A 20,297-nucleotide genomic window follows, 5' to 3' on the forward strand; every position below is an offset into this window, starting at 1 on the left:
GCAACATTAACTGAAATAGATTATTTTAGCTTAGCTTATACCGTCCGTTATACATTAAACGCGCATGCGTAAACGTATTATGCATATGCGTAAACGCATGCGCGGAAAATTTGTAGCTTTGAGGTCCGGATTATAGATCATTCCGGATTATGGATGTCCGGATTAAAGACTTTTGACTGCACTTTCTTCAATACATAACCCGAACAAAGAATCGAAATTGGAATTTATCTTTGTCTCGAACACTTTAAACTTATTCTTCAGCACTTCCAAATCACTTCTTTGGATATTTTTGTCGGCAACGTTTTGTTTTAACTTTGTTTTCAATGTATGTTTTTTCGCTGATATCTCCTTTAGTGACCTTTTAATTACCAAAAGTCAATAAACAAATAAAGAGCTTCAGAAAGAGGGATGGTACTTACTTTTTTGTTTCTACAGAACTTCAATCTGAAAGTATCCTATGTAATTCTTCATTTCACAAAACCGAAAGTAATATCACAGTCTCATAAACTTCATTAGCTGTTCCGGCTCTGACCGCCTAAACAATTAATTAAACAACGTTGAACAATTTAATTAATTGTAACAAATTGCCTCAGGCTCTTTTATAAGTATTAGTTTATGTTTTATAAAAATTTAGCAAATTTTTGATTAAGAAACATATTTTTAAGGCAAGCAGTGTAATTAATAAAACATTTGTATTTTAAGTGTGCAAGACAGTCTGTCTGAAATTGTAGCTTTTAAATACTTTTAGTCGAAAGTAGCATTAGCCCAAACATCTAATGATTGTCTGTAAATGAAAAAAATTGCCCGTTTGGACCTAATTTTTATCCTATAAAATCTGAGATTGTTTTCATTATTTATTTGAGGGGTACTGAACCCAAGGTTTGCATAACTTTTCAACCACAAGGTTTGTGCTTACATTATTTTCTTATTTTTTATAAAAAGTTTTAGAAAAGTATTTAAAATAAATGGATCTTATATCGAGTTAAAGAAAGTGCTTACAGATTGTATTTTTTAAATAAGCTAATTATCTTTAAGATAAATGCTATTATTTTTTTATGATGACAATAATAGGAAAATAAGGGGAATAAAGTCTCCTGAATATTTCTTTTTGCAGAGTTATTTATATTAAAATAAATTTCATAATCCTTAATTTTATTTGCATAAATTTCACATATTTCATAAAAAAACAGATGCATATTTGTATCCTATAAAATAATTTGTTAAAATTCTACAGGATATTTGAGTGGGCTTCCCAGACACTGTTATTTCATAAAATAACAAGCAAATATTTATATTGTATACATCAATGCCTTTAAAGATTACGTTATTTCATGTAATTGTAAGATACCTGTTTAAGTATTTATTCCATGCTAAAAGAAATTATTTGTAAATTAGGTGATATTAATTTCTTTAAAAGTAATTCATGGGTTCAGTGCAAATTGCATTTTATTTTATAGAAGAAATTTTGTTTCACAAACTTTTTGCATACACAAAGCTTTCGGTCGAAGGCTTCTTAGTATTTTTCGGTTTCGGCACGAAAATCGCCTACAGGTCGGCAGATAGTGTGGCTGGATACGAGGTTTTTATTTATGAACCTCGCGCTGTAACATCTTTCTCTATTGATTGCTATTTCCCTACTGCCAGTTGCCGCATTCATTCGAAACCATTTCGTATTTATCAAAATCTGACAAGAATATTCTGCGTGTCGTGATTTGGAAAGCCATCTTTCAATACGAAATAATCCGTAGATACACCTAGAAGATTAAAGGTGCCATTTAGTTGTTGAGTTATCGATGAAATGGTTTCATTTCATGGTTCTTGGACTATAGTTTAAGCCTAATTTTCTATCACGAATGAGGCCCACCAGCGGCCGAGCGGTGGAGTCACCGAACGCTGGTAGTCGGTCTGAGGTTCGAATCCCAGGAACGGGCTGGGCGTTTTCGTGGTTTTCCCCATGTGTAACGTGTATACAAGCCAGTTTCCCTTAGAAAGTGCTCCACAAAGGCACAGGCAGATAGCCCTTGAGGCTTTGTCATAATCACACACAATCATGAATGATGCCTTTTCTTTGTCAAAATTTTATTGCAAATTTTTCATCTCTGGCAATTTCTAAATAGATAGATTCGATGCACTTTTAAAAAGTTTAAAAAGTATACCAGTATTTCAGTGGTAAATTAAAATTTAGAGCTATCTAAATTTATGTGCAGTCATAATTCACTTGCATTTAGAAGTATCTAAATTTATGTGATGTCAATTTATGATTTAAATGGATGTGTGTGCCAAGTTTGGTGCTTTTATGCATGTACTGTCACTGTGGTTTATTATGGTCTCGGTAATAAAATTGTACCTATTTTTGTTTATTATAGGAATGCGAAGCGCCCAAGAAGCGACAAGAAACAGGATGTGAGCAAACAGGCCCTGTGGATGTGGAGGCTGAGAGGTAAGATACCAATTTTTTCTCTTGGCTTCTTTTTTTTGTTATTGTTGCTTCTTTGTCTTTGAGTATGGTAGTAAAGTCATGCTGCGATAATGATGTTAATGTCACACTGTGACTTTTGTATAACTTCACAAAGTGACATAAATTTAATTGCTTTAAAGCAGCGGTTCTCAACCTTTTGACTAACACATACCATCTAAACAAAAATTTAAAAACCTTAGTACAACCAGTATAATTATTGTACATTTTATAATACTTATTCAGTTTCTCAATATAAATAGAAAAAATAAATGTTTTGCCATTTGCACAAGCTATTGGCTATCTGTATTAAATAGGCACACATAAAAAATATTAATTAAGAATTGGTTACCATTTTAATTATCAAAATTTAAGTTATATACTTAAATTTAGTGTAAAATTTGGGCCTGTTTAAGAGAGATCAATTTCTTTGTCTGGCCTTATTTCACTTAGCTTTAAGTGTGATCCACTTTTAATTTTATTCTGTATTTATTTTTCAAATAAAACATGGAAGAAAATCCTTGTTCACACAAATAGGTTGTGCGAAAAGGCAATAAAAATTTAGCTTTATTTGAAATGCCTTTAAATTCTTTTTTTCGGTGTAGCCAAAAGTTGTTATTTATGAAATCTTCAGTGGAAGTGCAATCAAAGGAATTTTCTAACAATTGTTCTTTTTTTCTTCATAGAATTTTTGAACTTTGTTTCTTTGCCTACCACCTATTTTTTATCTTGTGTACCACCTGTTGAGAATTGCTGCTTTAAAGATCTGTGTGGGTGTCGCACAGTGTTACATTAGTTTAATCAGTATAATGTCGCAATAGCAGTATTTCAGACATCTCCTCCAGTAAAACTGATAACAGCAGAAAAGCGTTTTATTGATCCAGTAAGAAGTTACTCTTCCAGTTATTAAAATCTTACTGGAATCTTTGGAATTTTTTAATTATTGAATATAGTCATCACAATCATATCAGATTTCCTCAGTGATTATTGTTATATCTCATTGTATTGAAATTATATAACAGATGCGTTTATGATTCATTTACATTTTTATGTAAAACTTTGCTCTCATAAATTGCTATAAAACTATATGCTCATAGTTTTTGTGTATCACTTTTGTGTACTTGCGTGTATTGCTATAAAACACATGCTAATAGTTTTTGTGCAAATAAAACTTACATTTCTTCATTCAAATATTTAGTATAGCCAATAACTACAGTGAGCATAGTTATGTGAATGAAATTAAGCATATAAAACAATTTGTTTTCCAATAAATGTAAGAAAGTTTTAAATAGCAAATTTTCTAGTGTATAAGACGCACTTTTTTTCTTTGAAAATAAGTCGGGAAAAAAAGGAGGTGCATCTTGTATGTCGATACTCAGTTTTTGATTGCATTAATTTCTGGAAATTTCCTCTTTTTTTGGAGTTATGTGATTTTTTTCTTGTTTCCTTGCGATGTGTGGGAATATTACAGTTACGGAGAGCTTAGTAAATGTGCATCTGGCATGAAAACTGCAATTTTTGCGAACGACTTTTAAGTGTGGGAAATTTCAACTGTTTGGTGTTTCTTAAGTTTGTTGGCAAATTATGGTTCAAAAACAATGTTGAAATTGCTGTAACAAAGCATGCAAGCTGGATGCAGGCTTCAAATTTTGAGGTTACACCATCAAGAAGAAGGGGAAGGCCTAACATTTGGAAAGTTTGTGAATGGGTCAAAGCATCTTGGGATGCTGTGAAAACAGAGGCAGAGGTTAAATCATGTATGAAGTGTGGCATTATTAATACACTGAATGGTACAGAGGACAATCTGTTGTATGAGGACTCGAATGCTGATTTAGGAGAGGTTTCAAGTGACTTTTCATTTAGCTATGGTGATGAGTGTTTAGGTTTTGATGAAGAAAATTAAAAGCTCTTCCCCAGATGAATTGTGGGTATAAAGTATTACTTTGTATTTATATTTAAAATACTGTAAATTCATTATAATGAAATGTGTATAAAAAAAGGGGGATGTGCCTTATGCGCCTGCAAATACGGTAATAAAGATATAAAAATATCCATTCACTTAAGAGAAACTTAAATTCATTTCCTGCAAAAATTTTAAAAGATCCTTTTAATATATTTAATGCAGCCTTTTCTTAATTAATAAGAAGTTAATATTGTTAATAACATATTTTATTTATATCGGCAATTCTGTCAATGTATACATGTTTTTCGAATGGCCTTTCATCGAATTTTACAAAATATGACTCGTATTCATAATATAAGTTTACAATGTCTCCTTCAGCCTCATGAAATTAAACAAAATATGCATTATTATTATAAAAAATTATAATGCTATTATATGCATTGAGATGAGCAGTGACTGGCAAGAGTTTTAAAGCTATTTATTAAATTTTAAATTACTTTAAAATTGAAAGAAAGCTCCAAATTTTTAAATAGGTACTAAACATTTTGATGATTGTTTGATTTACTATTTTGAAGCTTTATTATTTATCATTTATACTTTTATTATTTTTGAAACTCGGACGCTTCCAAACATATGAATTTATAATACTTACAATTCAGTAAAAACAAATACAAACTTAAAATTTTAGATTCTAAGCTTTCAAGACAGCTTCTGTACACAAAAGTACTCGCTGTTATACACTCATGTCCATAAATTAAGGATAATGCAAAATCAGGCAAAGGAAAAGTTAGAAGCAAAACAAATTTGACTTATTTGTAAAGCTTATTTATTAAACAAAAGGTAAAGAGCAAAAACAGATGCTATATGTTTGATATTATTAAAAAAATTAGCGATTTTTTTTTCTCCCTGGAGCAAATTACCAAAAAAAAAAAAAAAAAAAAAAACTTATTTACAAAAAACCAATATTACATGGTTGGTTTGATTGTTAATACATTGTATGTCTCCCAGACGATGCAATACAGTCCGTACAACGCCTAGGCATCTGAGTATCAAATTATCGATCTGATCTTGGGGGATATTACATCACTCAAAAAGCAATGCACTCCGAAGTTCCGGTAGACATGTAGAAGGAGGTTGACGGGCTGCAACTCGTCGGCCAAGCATGTCCCACACGTGTTCTACTGGTTCAAGTCTGGTGAGAATGCTGGCCAGTCTGTACGGGTGATATCCTCCGATTGAAGGCATTCGCTTACGATATTTGCACGGTGAGGACTGGCGTTGTCATCCATAAACAAATTGTGTGCCCATGGCACCCCGAAACAAATGTACATGTTGTTCCAGAATGACGTCCCGATAGATATGGCTTGTCATGATTCCAATTTGAACATGAAGGTCAGTTCTGGAACCCAGAATAATTCCACCCCAAACGAGCACTCCTACACCACCGTAACGGTGTCGTTCAATGATGCTTTCTTGGTGGTAACGAATACCTGGAGCTCTCCATATGAAAGTCCGGCGAGAATCAGACTGCAAGCTAAACCTGGACTCGTCGGAAAACATCACACAAGCCCACTGTTGCGGTGTCCACAGTGCATGCTCTCTACTCCAGGCTAACCGCAGGCGACAGTGAGTTGCAGTAAGTGGAACGCATCTGACAGGTCTACGAACATATAAACCAATCTGCCCTAAGCGTCTGTACACGGTCTGCCTTGAAATTGTCGTACCAGTGGCTGAAGAGAGCTGACGAGGCAGGTCTCAGGCTGTGCTCCACCTGTTTGTTTTGGCAGTAACTGCCAAATACCGGTCCTTATTCGGCGCTGTAACTCTGGGGCGACCTGTGCTGTAACGTCTACTCACATTACCATCATCTGGGAATCGTTGCCAAAGGCTGGAGATGACACTCTGGGCAATTCCAAGTTTGTCTGATACTTCCAGTTGGGTACGCCCACATTCCAGACGGCCGATAATTCTACCACGTAAAAAATCATCCAAATGCGTCCTTTGTCGGTTATTGCACTGAAATGCTTATAAAGCCCCTGCGAACTATTTGGTTATTGCACTGAAATGCTTATAAAGTGCCTGCGAACAATTTTACTTCTTTGCCTGTATTCGTTATATATCACTTTCTTACATTCTCGTCATTGTGAAGTACCATCGGTGTCATCTGGTTACTTCCTAAAATTTGCATATGATTCTTGAAGATGTGTGTTGTGATGTTACAGGTGATATTTTAGTATATTTTAGAGTTCGATTTCCGCGTGACTCCGAATTATCCTTAATTTATGGACATGAGTGTAGTAGCAACTTTGTTGCAGCATATTTTGGGTGCCCCCATGCTGCACAGACACTATACATTTACCACCCACCAACCTTTTTGAGATTAACTGTTATAGTAGCACCTTTCTTTTCAATTGTTGCAGGGAGATGAGTTTGCACTATCTCTAAAAAATACATTAAATGGAAAATTTACTTGTGAATTTTTAATTATAATTACTGCATATTTAAACAGAAAGTCAATTAATTAAAAACCATAACATTTTTGCGATGCAACTATCACACGGAGGACGAGTCCAAGGATTTTCAAGTTCTCTTTCCCTACGATCAGCTTCTTGAAAGAACTTTTCGGCTTGCAGCATATTTTGGGTGCCCCCATGATGCACAGACACTATGCATTTACAACCCCCGAACCTTTTCCGAGATTCGAACCCGAGTGCTTTGGTACGGCAGTCGGCCTGATCGAGCGGTAAAATATAATGTAAAAGAACAAAGCTTTACTTAATTCAGCTCAATTACTGACAAGTGGATAGATAACAAACTAAGTAACAATACATCATAAAAATTAAATAGCAGAACAAATGAGGATTAAACATCATTTTAAGAATAAAAAAAAGTTAGACATTTTAAATAACATTTTAAACATTTGCGATCAGATAAAACTGCTATTTTATGTTGTCTTCTAATTCATTTAAAGTCTTCTTGACATAACAGGTTCATACACTAAATATATTACTCTTCCTTCATGCATTGGGATATCTTTCCAGATGCTAATATCTACCTGCTTTATTTCTTCTGGGATGGTCACATATGCATTTAGTAGCACTATGCACTATTCATGGAAGTCTGGTCTTATTTTATTCGATTTTTTGAATAATTAAGATTTGACTCAGGCTGAGAGCTACGGGTGCTGGGTGTGACTTAATTTGGCAGATTTCATATTATACGTAATGTAAGTTATCAAGATATTTTGTAAATGATGATGTACATAAAAATATATTTATAAATGTTGACTTATGTAAAATAACCTATGATAACTTCAGGGATTTAAATGCCCCCCTTTTTTTTTCACTTACCCAACTGTACTCTTCGGCTAGCGTGTCCGACATCACTTCAAAATATTTGTTACGATTACTATTAATATGTTTACGTTAGTCTCCTTTAACATTAATATGTTTCAATTCATTGACCTAAATAAATAAATATATAAATAAAAATTGACTTTAATCTATAAATGCATAACCAACAAGATTTCTTATTCTATCATTTAAGAAAATTATTTCAACTTCACAGAACACTCAAGAAATCTAACTTTCCTCAAAATAAAATGCAAATGTAATGGAAACTTATTTATAAAATCATAACGTTTTCATTGCTTTGAGTTCCATATTTGTATTTTAGTACATTTTATGCAGTTAGTTTTTATATAAAGAAAATAAGATAATACTGAAATAGAAAATTTCATTTAAGCAAAAACGTAACAGAAATTACTTTATAAAATGAAAATGTGTGCAAAAAGTAAACAAAATAAAATAAAAAAAAAAAAAAAACTATTAGGATTAATGTAAAATATTATTTTACAATACCACAGGAGCTATGTTGTTGAGAAACATTCTCTCTAAAAATTGAAGTTCTAATTCAGTTTTTAATTGGAATATATTTAATTCTGAATTTTTCGGTTGATTGCACAGTTAGGAGTTTTCAGCAACTCCACCTTTTCTTGCAATATTTGTAATCTAGATAAAGAATTTAAATTTTTTAAGATTAGATGTTGAAGTTCTGCGGAAGAGAAAAGGTCAGGGTATTACATATTTAATTCAGAAGTCAAACAACAAAAATCAGCGTTATATTTACAAAATTTTCACAGTAAACAGTCACTGTGAAAATTTTGTAAATATAACGCTGATTTTTGTTGTTTGACTTCTGAATTAGTATTTATTCGGCGTGTTATTGTGTCTTTATTACATAATTATTCTAAAAACCTGAAAACAGAACACTTTTAAAAAATTGACTATTGGCAAATTCAGAAAGTTACTGTTAAAAAATTTCCAGCTGCGGTAAGATAGATTTCCCACAAAGCAGGTTTAGGATTTGCTAGATTTGGCGAGAAATCACCCATTTGGCAACATCTTTCAGCGAAATTGGCAATATGCCGTAGACGGATGGAGAACCATTTAGAACGAGTTCTTACTGGTTTGACTTAGAATGTTCTCGAATGCATGCTAAAAGCTATATAAACCCTGCCTGTATGCGGAGTAGCAGTAGTATCTCGAGTCTATCGAGTTGATTTTCAGTCTAGTATTGAGTTGATTGGGGAGTGCGTAGAGAGAGTCTCTTAATGTATCGCGAGTTAGTGCATCATCGAGTCTTATCTTGGAGTGTTTTGAGCTCCAAGAACGATTGAACTGAGTCAGAAGCTGTATTCTAGTGCTTATTGTGGAGTGCATCGCGAGTTGTAGCGTCGAGAATCTCGACAGTACGTCGAGTTCTGAGAAGACTGAACCTAGTCGGGAGCTGTACTCTAGCACTTTGCTGTGAAGCTGTCTTCACTGTTACAGCCTAAAGGCTCTGTTGCTGATTGTTTCAATGTGCTTGTCGCAGTTTTTGGACGACTGTAAACATGTTTTTGGAGATGTCCTGAATAATACTGGCAAATACATTGTGTGTTTATTAAGTGTCATCGTTAATCACTCCAAATTGCATGAACCTGTACAGGAATGCAACAGTACGAAACCTTTATTGGGTCTTTCTGATGAGCCTGCTTTTGGAGTATTAGTCCTCAGATTTGCAGTGAGGACTAGCTAAAACAGATGCAGAAAATTCTGGTTGAAAATATTTTCCTTGTGTGCACTCTGGTAGCAATGGCAAGCACAGCTCTGCTAGCTTTTTTACTATAGTACTTTTTTACTGTTTTTTACTTGTTTACTTTTTTTACTCATCTGAAGAATCGGAGAATTTAAATCGCTGGTGGTGGTTTTTTTTTTTTTTTTTTTTTTTTTTTTTTTTTTTTTTTTTTGTTGTTTCCGCACCAAATTCTGCACTTTTCGATGTCTGAAAACTTCATAGCCAACTTTAACTTTTCTATGCCTTTTTCACTGAAAATTTTAAATTTCCGTTATCACTCATAAACAATAATTTAACATAAAGCAAAAAGAATGAATTAAATAATCGTTTAATGTTAGATTAAACATCTAAATGTTCTAGCAGCATTTATTTGCTCATGTATAATTATCGAAATATTTGATGTAAAATTAAATTAACAGTCATGGCTACATTATTTTATAAAATTCTGCAAATTTCAGATATTTTGCAACAATTGATTCAATAAATAAATCAAATAGAATTTTTATGGTTTCGAATTGTAGGATTATACTATTTCATTATTTTTCCACTGCAAAATTAAGGTGACCGAATAGATTTTGAGAGCATCAAATTTGTATAAAAAAATGCAGTTAAATGTTAAAGCAAATATATATTATATCCTGATATGATTGTTAATTTTTGAATTTTTTAATACATGCATTCCTATTTTTAAACAACTAGTCTGGTAATTAAAATAATGTTAAGATTCAAAAACCAAACTACCAACTCGTACTAATAATTTATGGATAAAAGTACTAAAAATGGAGATGTTACTATATTTTAAAAATATTTTGGTACTGATGTCATTCATAACAGCATTTTCCATGTTCTATTCAGCTTTCTAAATTATACAGTGAGAAAAATGAGCAACAAGAACACATAATTATAGAAAATATCATACTTGTCGATGCAAAAATTTAGAGAACCCGGTGAAATTGCCAAAGTTCTCAATAATCTGGGGCTTGATGTGATGCAATCATTTTGTTCAGTTTGATTCATTTTTTCATATTACATATGTCATTTATCCATATCAGCCCAAAACCAAGAATTTGGCACCGTTTGTACACCTTCATCAAATTCAGCAATGTAAAAGAAACTCTTGAAAAGCTAAAATAATTATTTTAGGTATTTTAGGTAAATTTAAAATAGATCAAGTCTTAAAATAAATAAAAAAGCACTATTTCATTCAAAATATTTCAGGTTCAAAGCATAAGTTTAGAGAAGAACAATTTACAAATAGATTTGAGTTTTAATACAATTTATTCCTGTGTTCTTATTAAATACGCATTACTGTTCTTTTTTAATCGATACAGATTTAAGTTTTGGTAGAGGGATAATTTTTTTTTACTTTGGTGTAATAAAGGCGTTTCTTCGAAAACATAAATTGGAAGAAATATTCTTGATGAATACTTACAAAATAATCTCTCTCTCTCTTTATTTATTTATTTATTTATTTTTAAATCTTAAATGATCATAAACAGCGTTTTTGTTAAAAATGCTATCTGTAAAATTTTCTTTAGTAAACACCAGCAAAATGGAAACTGCCCTAACATAATTAGAATTTTATTTATTTTATTAATGTATGTATAATGATGTATCTAAGTATGAAATCAATTAAAAATCAGCTTGCCATTTAAAAAAAAGCCTTGCTTTTATCAATTAACCCAAGTACATTTAGAAACAAATTTAATTGGTTTAATTATTCAGAGACTACTTTTAAGGAATGACTATATAGAAAATATTTCATATGAAATAAAGTTGCAACACTTAACTAATAGGATCACGTTCATTATTCTTTGCAGAACTTTATTGACATAGCTAATTTTATCTGCATATACATGTTTATGAATTAAATGTATATTCAACTGAGTAAAAGGAAATAATTATTTAATTTAAATTTTGTATATTTTGCTCTTTAAACAACCTGTTATTAGTAGTATATTCTGAGGCAGGAAAATGATGTTCTATTTTTATTGCATTGCATGATTATTTTCGTGTTATTTAAAAAAACATTAGCAAGCCTTGTGAAAACATAATCGAGTATATTTAGTTATCAATTAAATAAATTACATCATCAATTAAATAAATTACACAGACATCAGAAGTATGCAACCTGATAATGTAATGAAAGTATGTAGCATTTATGAAAAATTGTGGCTCGAATTGAAAGAACAGGAAATTTCTACAAATATTCTCATATTTAGAGTTGATTTTGGACTGACATCACTTTCATGAATTATTAGTTTTTTCTTCTTGATTGGTATGATGTCTCTTTCATCACTTGAGTATTCGTGATACAATTCTGCTTCAATAGATGATAAATTAGGGGAGATCTCACATCGACTAGACTTCATGATGAAATCCATAATTAACAATTGCCTGTTGTTTTTTTGTCCCCCTAAATCTTTTTAAACATCCGTATATAGATTTAAACACTTACTAAGCTCCCCTTGGAATCGGAGATTTCATTCGACATTTGTGTCATATTGTAAAAAATGATTACCTAATTTTCTTCCCAATTCAAGTCCTACACTGATGACTTTAGCTGTGAATGCAGCTGGTTCAGATTGGTCTTCATCATGTTTATTTGTTTCATGAATCATGTTAACTAACTCATCCTCATTTAGTTCTTCATCAACCATTATTCCTTTAATATACGCTTGAGCTAAATCCTCAAAACCTTCTCCTACTACAGTTTGAGCCAATTTAGTGATCTGAGAATATTCACACTCTAATGGTAATCTATCATTCTCATCTTTAGCAACATCCAGCGTATTGCTTTCCAGCATGCGTTGAGCATTGATTGTTTAATCTGAGTATATGACAGTCCAACACAATCTAAGATTGTAAATTTCTTCCAAGCATCCATAAGAGTAAGATTCATTATTCTCCATTTTTTCTAAAATATACCTAAAGGTTTGTTTGATATACACAATGTTGTAAAAGCCAGAAAATATTACTTGATTCAATGGCTGTAATAAAGAAGTTGTATTTTTTGGGCAAAAAGACTATTTCTACTTTTTTGTGTTGTAAATTTTGAAGATGACCAGGTACATTATCTATTAAAAGAAGAGTCTTAAAAGGCAATCCTTTTTTACCTAAATAATTTTTGACATCTGGGACAAACATGGTAAGAAATCATTCATTGAACCTTATGGCAGTGACCCGTGCTTTCCTGTTAGGCATCTAATAAAAGGGAAGGTTATTTATATTTGTTCCTTTAAATGAACATGGTGTTTTTGATTTGTTAATAACCAATGGTTTCATTATATAATTGCCTGAAGCATTGCAACAGAAAAAAATTGTATGACTTTTCACTACCTTATGACCACTAGCTGATTTGCAAGGTACAGTCAAAAGTCGTTAATTCGGACACCTATAATCCGGAATGATCTATAATCCGGACCTCAAAGCTAAAAACTTTCTGCGCATGTGCCGCGTTAGCACATGCGCACAGGCGTTTTACGCGAGCGCGTAAGAACTTGACTACTGCGCATATGCGTGTGAGCAAGCGCAGAATACGTTTTCGCCTGCGCGTTTAATGTATAACGGACGGTGTAGGCTAAAATTATCTAATTATCTATTTCAGTTAATGTTAATGATTGCGTTGTTCCTTAATCTTCGAATAGGATCCCGCTTATTATTTTTTGCAGACTGTAAGAGCAATTTTATAAAAGTAAACTTGAACTTTCGATTATGTCAAATAGAATTTCCGATGCTGGAACTTCCAAAGGATCTACAAAACGAAAGTATGTTTCAATGTCCAACAAACAAAAAGTGAAATTGCTGAAAAAAATGGATAAAGACATGAAGAATGTGACAGAGAGGTTAGTGAAAACGAAAAATTTCCATTGACCAGTTAGTCGGTATTCTCGGCACAGCAATTAACGGGACTTGAACAGCAGAACTCTTTAACTGAAAAGAAATTATGTCTGTTTATAGAATTAAAGAGAAAGTATTAGTATCACATAAAATGAAGCAACTTAAACAACTTACATTGAAAGAAATGTTTAATAAAGTAAACAAATAAATATTAAGCTTTTTTTTTTGTAAATTTTGATACCCTTTAGATCATAATTGTTCTTTATTTCATAAATTACGGTTTCATATTTTTAATTTTAGAATTTCTGCATGCCATCTTACGAGATTTAAACTGATGATCTATAATCCGGAAAAATCGATAATCCGGAATCGCCGAAGTCCCGACGAGTCCGGATTAACGACTTTTGACTGTATTTTTTTTTTTTTTTTCAGAACAACGTAGACACGTCAGCATTGAAGATCTGATCAGAAATGTAGGAGATCGTGGCAATTGATTTCAGCAAATTTTGCTGGATATTGTTGTTACATTCGAATCAGCAGATGCACTTTCTCCTTTCAATCTTAGATTATGTAAAGAATGCCTTTGTTTAAATATTATTAAATCTCTCAAACTAACCATGACTTGTGGAAAAAGATACCTTTTTTTCATCTGACAAAGTCGATAGTGACCGATTCTTAAGTGCTTTATAAATTTTTAAAGCCTTGTTTCTAATAGCATCAGTATCAATTGGAATCCATTTTAAATTTTCGTCTTCTACCCATATCTAATTCTTTTTCTAGTAGAGTCTTCATTTTTTTTTTTTAATTGTCCTTATTGTGGCTTCGTTCATGGAGTAAAATTTAGCAACATTTGTTACTCCTTCTCTATTACATAGATGATCTAATATTTTAATTTTTGCTTCTAATTTCATTTTTGATTTTTTTTTAAAATCAAAAATGGCATTTTTTGGCATTATAATACTTTAAAAAATTTACATAAATTATAAAAAATGCCACAAAAACTATAAATGTTGAAAACTTGCTAGTAAACATTCAGATATGTAGATAAAAATGATGTAATCCTTGCTGCTAAAATACTGATACTGCATTAGTTCGCGTGAACCATATAATTTAAAATTTTACTGTTATGAAGTACATATACATACTATTGAGATTCCCCTAACACGGGGAATCCCCATCCTTGTTGTTGCCACCAGTGTTACCAAAGAAATGAGATTAAAAAATGACTTCAAATGTATGTATTTGCATTTATGCAGCAAATACTATTTTACTAAGTTTTTGAAATCTGTTAATTTTTAAACTGTGTAAAACTGAAATCATGTAAAACAAGTAAGTACTGTATAAATCGAGGGATAGGTGTATTTCCACGAGATGTTAATACATCAGAACTTTAAATGTCTGTACATATATACTTGAAGATGAAATCCTGCAAAGTTGACAAATGTTTTTAGGAAAATGAAAATTAAAATGGAAATACAAATTTAAATTTCAATAAATTTGACTTTCTTATCGTCAAGACTGCACTTGCATTGTTTTAGAGTGGAATTCATACAGAAAAGCTTCTAATTTCAGAATTGTCGTGTAGTTTTTGTAGTAAAATATATTCCTGTTTCTAACTTTTCCAGGTCTAATAAAGAATACTGCTTTAACATATGGTTAAATAAAATGAAAAGGCATGATCTTTTGTAGTATTTGTAATAATTTGTCTGTCATGTTACCACAAGTTTTTGTTGGTGTTAATTGTTTTTTATTTTCATTTTTTACTCAGAATTGCAGAATTCCAGGTCTTTAAATTTCTAAAAGATAAGCAACAAAGCATAGTATTTAAGAAAAATTTTTATTATTTGCACTTCAAATGCCGCATATGTCAACTAAGTTTAAAGTTGTATATTTTAATACAGAATTAAAAAGAATTAACACCAACGTGCTGCTAATTTGTGTGTGTCCAGTGAATTAGAGGAAAGACCATTCTTAATGCCCATCAACCATGATTTACCAACAATGCGAGAAACAGGCCATCTTTGGAAATCAGAATTTATTTTAGCAACATAAACGTTATTTATACTAGATTTGCATTTGCTGTCATGTAAGTTTTTGATGGGCTTCTGAAACAAAAGAAAATATTTGTTGGTGGTATGATGAAATAAAATATTTGATACTAATACTCTCCGACTGTCATCTAAAATCACACAATCGTTTCCTTTGTTGAAACAATTTATTGTGAATAGGTTTTCTTTTCCTTTTTTATTTGGACATCTGCAGCTTCATTTAGAGTATGCCCTTCCTCGATGAACTAATGTTCAGTTGTAGTGGGTTCCTGGGCATAGCCTTATCCCAGTGTAGTAAGTTAATACTTTTACGAATGTTAAAGAAATAATGTTGCTGAAGTTCGTAAAAATAAAAATTCGAAGAGCAGTTATGGCAGTGAAATGATATGAAAGCAATTGTGACATTATAATCAGTAGTAATGGCAGAGTTTGCAGCAAATATAAGATGATGAGTTTTGAAGTTAAAACCTAGAGCTAGTTGGAGTGTGAGCAGCAGAGGCAATCGGGGGCGGAGAGAGAAGAAAAAGCCCTTTTCTTCTTTTTTCTTCCCCCTCTCCTCGAGTATTCAAGGCTGAATGGTTCAGTAGTCAGGTGGTAGGCGGGAGCTTGTTGAACTTCTGTTGGCTGGCAGAGGAGTAATCCTATTGGGTGAAGTGTGATTTACAGTGTGCTACGGGGAAGGCCTAGGCTGTTTTCAATCCATACTCCTTTAGAAGGGTACAAAGACACACATCATTTCCAGGTTCCTGGGTTGTACCTTATCCTGTGTATAGCACGTGAAATACACTGGTGTGCAAAAATTAAGGACGAAGTCGAAAAATTAGCATATCAGCTGAACGAAGAGGCAGAGCGGACAGAAAGACCAATCCCGAGATTAAGTAAGGTGATCTACGGTAGCACTTGCGCAGATATGCAGGTAGACATAATGGGGGAGTGTCTGAGTTGTATAAAGCATGTTCTCGGTGAAAGATCAGTATTTCTGGCAAAGAGATTGCACACCGTATAGCAGTTAAAATCACACTGAGTTGCTGCCTCGGCGAGAAATGGCGAATAATCAATCTGTTAGATGACATCTGGATGCTTTTACCCGAGGTCATTGGGAAGTTGGAGGAAGGCCGCCGTGTGACAAGTGTGGCTGCAGAGATCGGAATTGCTCACAGCATCGTTTCACGACTTTGGAGACAATTTAAAACTACAGGAACAGCTATCCGGGGGTTTAGTAGTGGTCGTTCACGAGGAACCACACGTGCAGATGACCGGTATATTGCCTTACAGGCCAGAAGAAACAGGCGGCAGACAGCGGGAGAAATCGCTAGACACACGACGCAGGCGACTGGACGACAGATATCGCGTTTTACCGTGGCCAGAAGACTGCAGGGTGGTGGTCTGTTTGCACGACGCCCTGTACGGTGTGTACCTCTAACGCCTGCCCATCGGAGAAGGCGTTCTCTGTGGTGCCGGGAACACCGGAATTGGAGAGACAATGAATGGGGACGAGTACTCTTTACAGATGAGAGCAGATTCAGTCTGAGTAGCGATTCTCATCGCATACTCATCTGGAGAGAGCGGGGAAGCCGCAATAATCGATCGAACATCATTGAAAGGGACAGGTATGGAGGTGGCGGTGTTAACTTCCGAAGATTTAGCAAGACGGATGTTGTCTGTTTTTGGTTATGAAAAGTATAAATTGTTAGTGTAACTAACTGTGCGTTCTGTGTCTGGGTGTGAGATGTTAATGTAAAACTGAGTAGCGTAGTGATCAGCTAGTGACTCAGCTTTCTCAGTTTCTGTGTATGTGATCCCAGAGGGGCCATTAAGGGGCAGAATATTTGTGTAGCATCTATTATATCTAGAAGCAGCTTTCCATATACATGATCATCAGTAGAGAGTGATTCTAAATATCTAGACCATTTGTTTTGTGCGTGTACTGACTTCCTGATTCAGCCGATTTAAAATTCTCTTAACTTCTGGGCATCTGGTCCTCTGCCATATTTTTCTAGCTCTCTTTCTGTTAGCTAAAAGTTCTCTAATAGCAGGATCTCTGGCCCTACCAGTCAACGGGACCGCCTTGCTATTTTTCAGAGCAAGGTTAAGTGTGCTAGTAAAATCTTCGATAACTGCGTCTAACTCGTCTTCACTGTGTATCGCGGGTAACGGGTACTGAGTGTTGTTTAGAGCTACCCAGTTCATAATAAAGGCTCTTTTGTGTGATGTACTATAGCTACTGATATTCACCTCCATTAAAACAGGGTTATAATGAGAGAATAGTTCACGTAATCTTTCTATCCTTGATGGTTGATAAATATTTTTTAGCAGGAAAAATTCAATAATGCTTGCAGATCTATAGCATGTTGGGTAGGAGGGAGCTACAACAGTAAAGTTGGCCGTTGAGGCAAATTGATTAACAATGTGACCATTTGAATTATCATTTCTGCAGTTCCGATTTTTGTGGTGTGAGTTAAAGTCTCTACCTATGATAATTTTATTGTTTAGTTTGGATATAGCCATTAAATCGGCGAAAAATCCTTCTGTGGTTTACGGTTGAGTAACTAGATCGAGACGAACGTGATTGGTTGTAGAGTGTGTGGTATGATTATGATAGCTACCGCCTTCATGGCCGAAAGCTGTTGAACTGTGATTACAAAGTGAGAGATGGAGCGCTTAAGGATCCTCGTTAAGCGCTCCATCTCTCACTTATTTCAATTTTTTCCACCAGCATTTTTTGTGATTGGTTGAAATTCTTTCTTGTCTTCAATCCATACTAATTTAAAGGGATGGCTGAGTGAATGAGGGGCTAGAGGACATGATGGACAAATTAAATTAAGCCTGCTTCAATATTAATTAGTGATGCGATAGGAATAAAAATTTTAATTTTCCCAATTTTTGGTGCTAAGCTAGGCAATTCGGTATATTACAATAATTAGTTAAAGAATAATTAATTAGTTTTTTGGGTCTTTTTTAAACTGGTGTAAAGGCCCTTATTTTCGTGAGCCCGTCGTAATCGCAAAAATCAAAGCTTTGCGAAATACTTTTTTCCCCCCCCCCAACTTTACTTAAGTACTTTTAAAATTTTTCAACTTTCTGTTCTGTTCATATAAAATTCGTGAAATTTTCAACTCGCGAAATCACCGATATATTCATTTTTGTGAAAATTACGGCCTGCAAAAATAAGGGCCTTTACAGTAATTAAACGTTTATCAAAAACCTTTATTGTATGTCTCTGAGGATGGTTTTAGGCCTTTTCCTGTGTTCTTCGGATTTGATATGATTTAAAATTGGTATTGTGGACTTGTTTGCCCTGGTTATATCATTGTAGAATTTTTGACTGGAGGAACAACTTTTGGTTGTGGTGGTGTAGGTAAATTTTGACTTGAAGTGCTTCGTTGATTTACAGTGTTAACTGCATTCTGGACATAATTAGTATCGTTTTCAGGGTCCAGAGGACGAAATATATTTTTCATGGCAATGAAATTTGATGCATCTCTAAGAATTACAGTTTTTTAAAATCTGTTTTACACGGGAACCGATTGTCCGATTTTGATGCGGTTTCCTGCATTCAATAGCAATTTCATGCTCCACAAATTTTATATCTGCATCTCAAATAGGATGCAAGTTGTAGGAAAATGCTTTTGAAAGCAGCAAGCCGCATCAAAATCACACGACTCGAAAGTTAATGATCCATTTTGATGCGTTTTGCTGCTTTCAACTGCAAATGCATGCCCCATCATTTTGATATAAGTTTTATGTCTGTATCTCAATTAGGGCGTAATTTCGCCGGGTTGTCTGTCTATACCAGGGTTTCTTAAACTGGAGTCGCTGGACTTGCAGCAGGGGGTTGCCTAGAATTTTAGCAGTTTTGATATTTCTTTAATTTATTATAATACTTTTACAATTACCAAATATTTTTACATAATACAATACATCTTAAAATAGATATGGCAATACAGACAAAGAAAAAAAAATGAATCCGTTTCGACGCCTTCATTTTATAATAGAAACGTTCATTTTTCTTGCTTTGCACGTGACGCTGTCATTTCATCTGTTACTTATTTAAAATGTTCACATTGTTCTATGTCTTAAAATTAGAAATTAAATGTAGTGACCTAAAACTGCAAGTGTACAAAAGAAAAAATTGACAGTTTCACTCACGCATGTGTCGGATTTGCGCAGTACTTATTGGGTTCCACAGAATTTTTGTAAATACAGTCAAAAGTAGTTAATCCGGACTCGTCGGGACTTTGGCGATTCCGGATTATAGATCATCAGTTTAAATCTGGTAAGATGGCATGAAGAAATTATACAATTAAAAATATGAAACCGTTATTTATGAAATAAAGAACAATTATGATCTAAAGGGTATCAAAATTTACAAAAAAAAGCTTAATATTTATTTGTTTCCTTTATTAAACATTTCTTTCAACAAGCACATGCGTAAAGCATACATTAAGCATAGTCGAAATTAGAAAATTGCAACCAGAAAACTATTTGATGTGTACTTGTGGTATTTATAATGACAAGGAATTTGATTTAAATCATATCAAAGACGGAATACATCGAGATGAAATACTACATTTAGTAAGGAATTATAAGCCGAATAAAATAAAAACATTTGCCCTGAAGATAAGGATAGTGCTGACAAATCAACTTCCAGTTCATTGCGCGCTGCGATGTCCCCCCCGCAGAGCAGCATGAAATTGATAAACAGATTTCGGAATGGTTAAGAAACAAAGGATATGCCTTTTTCCATTTTTTGCAGCAATTCCACTTTTTGTTTAATGGACTTCGAAACATACTTTTGCTTTGTAGATCCTGTACATATTAGTAAATATATATCGGAAATTCTGTTTGACATAATCGAAAGTTCAAGCTTACTTTTATAAAATTGCTCTAACAGTCTGCAAAAAATAATAAGCCTGATCCAATTCGAAGATTA

The 20,297-nt window shown here is 33.3% G+C and overlaps 1 protein-coding gene, 1 long non-coding RNA gene and 1 pseudogene across 5 annotated transcripts in view; 2 read left to right on the plus strand and 1 right to left on the minus strand.

Annotated features, from left to right (window-relative positions):
• LOC146997275 (uncharacterized) overlaps positions 1-14,995 on the plus strand; it is a 69,783-nt gene extending 54,788 nt beyond the window's left edge. Inside the window, exon 6 of the long non-coding RNA XR_015040959.1 lies at positions 13,749-14,995. This is a non-coding gene — a long non-coding RNA (uncharacterized LOC146997275). The remainder of the gene's footprint in view (positions 1-13,748) is intronic.
• The window catches only part of LOC146997269 (cullin-5-like), a 572,661-nt pseudogene that overhangs the window by 461,907 nt on the left and 90,457 nt on the right, over positions 1-20,297 (plus strand). The gene's annotated exons all lie outside the window — the stretch shown is intronic.
• LOC146997274 (uncharacterized) overlaps positions 1-20,297 on the minus strand; it is a 114,379-nt gene that overhangs the window by 80,900 nt on the left and 13,182 nt on the right. The window lies entirely within an intron of this gene.

Source organism: Stegodyphus dumicola, chromosome 5 (assembly GCF_044657685.1).
Source record: "Stegodyphus dumicola isolate Sdum_Otavi_A_Nest chromosome 5, ASM4465768v1".
Taxonomy (NCBI): Eukaryota; Metazoa; Arthropoda; class Arachnida; order Araneae; family Eresidae; genus Stegodyphus; species Stegodyphus dumicola.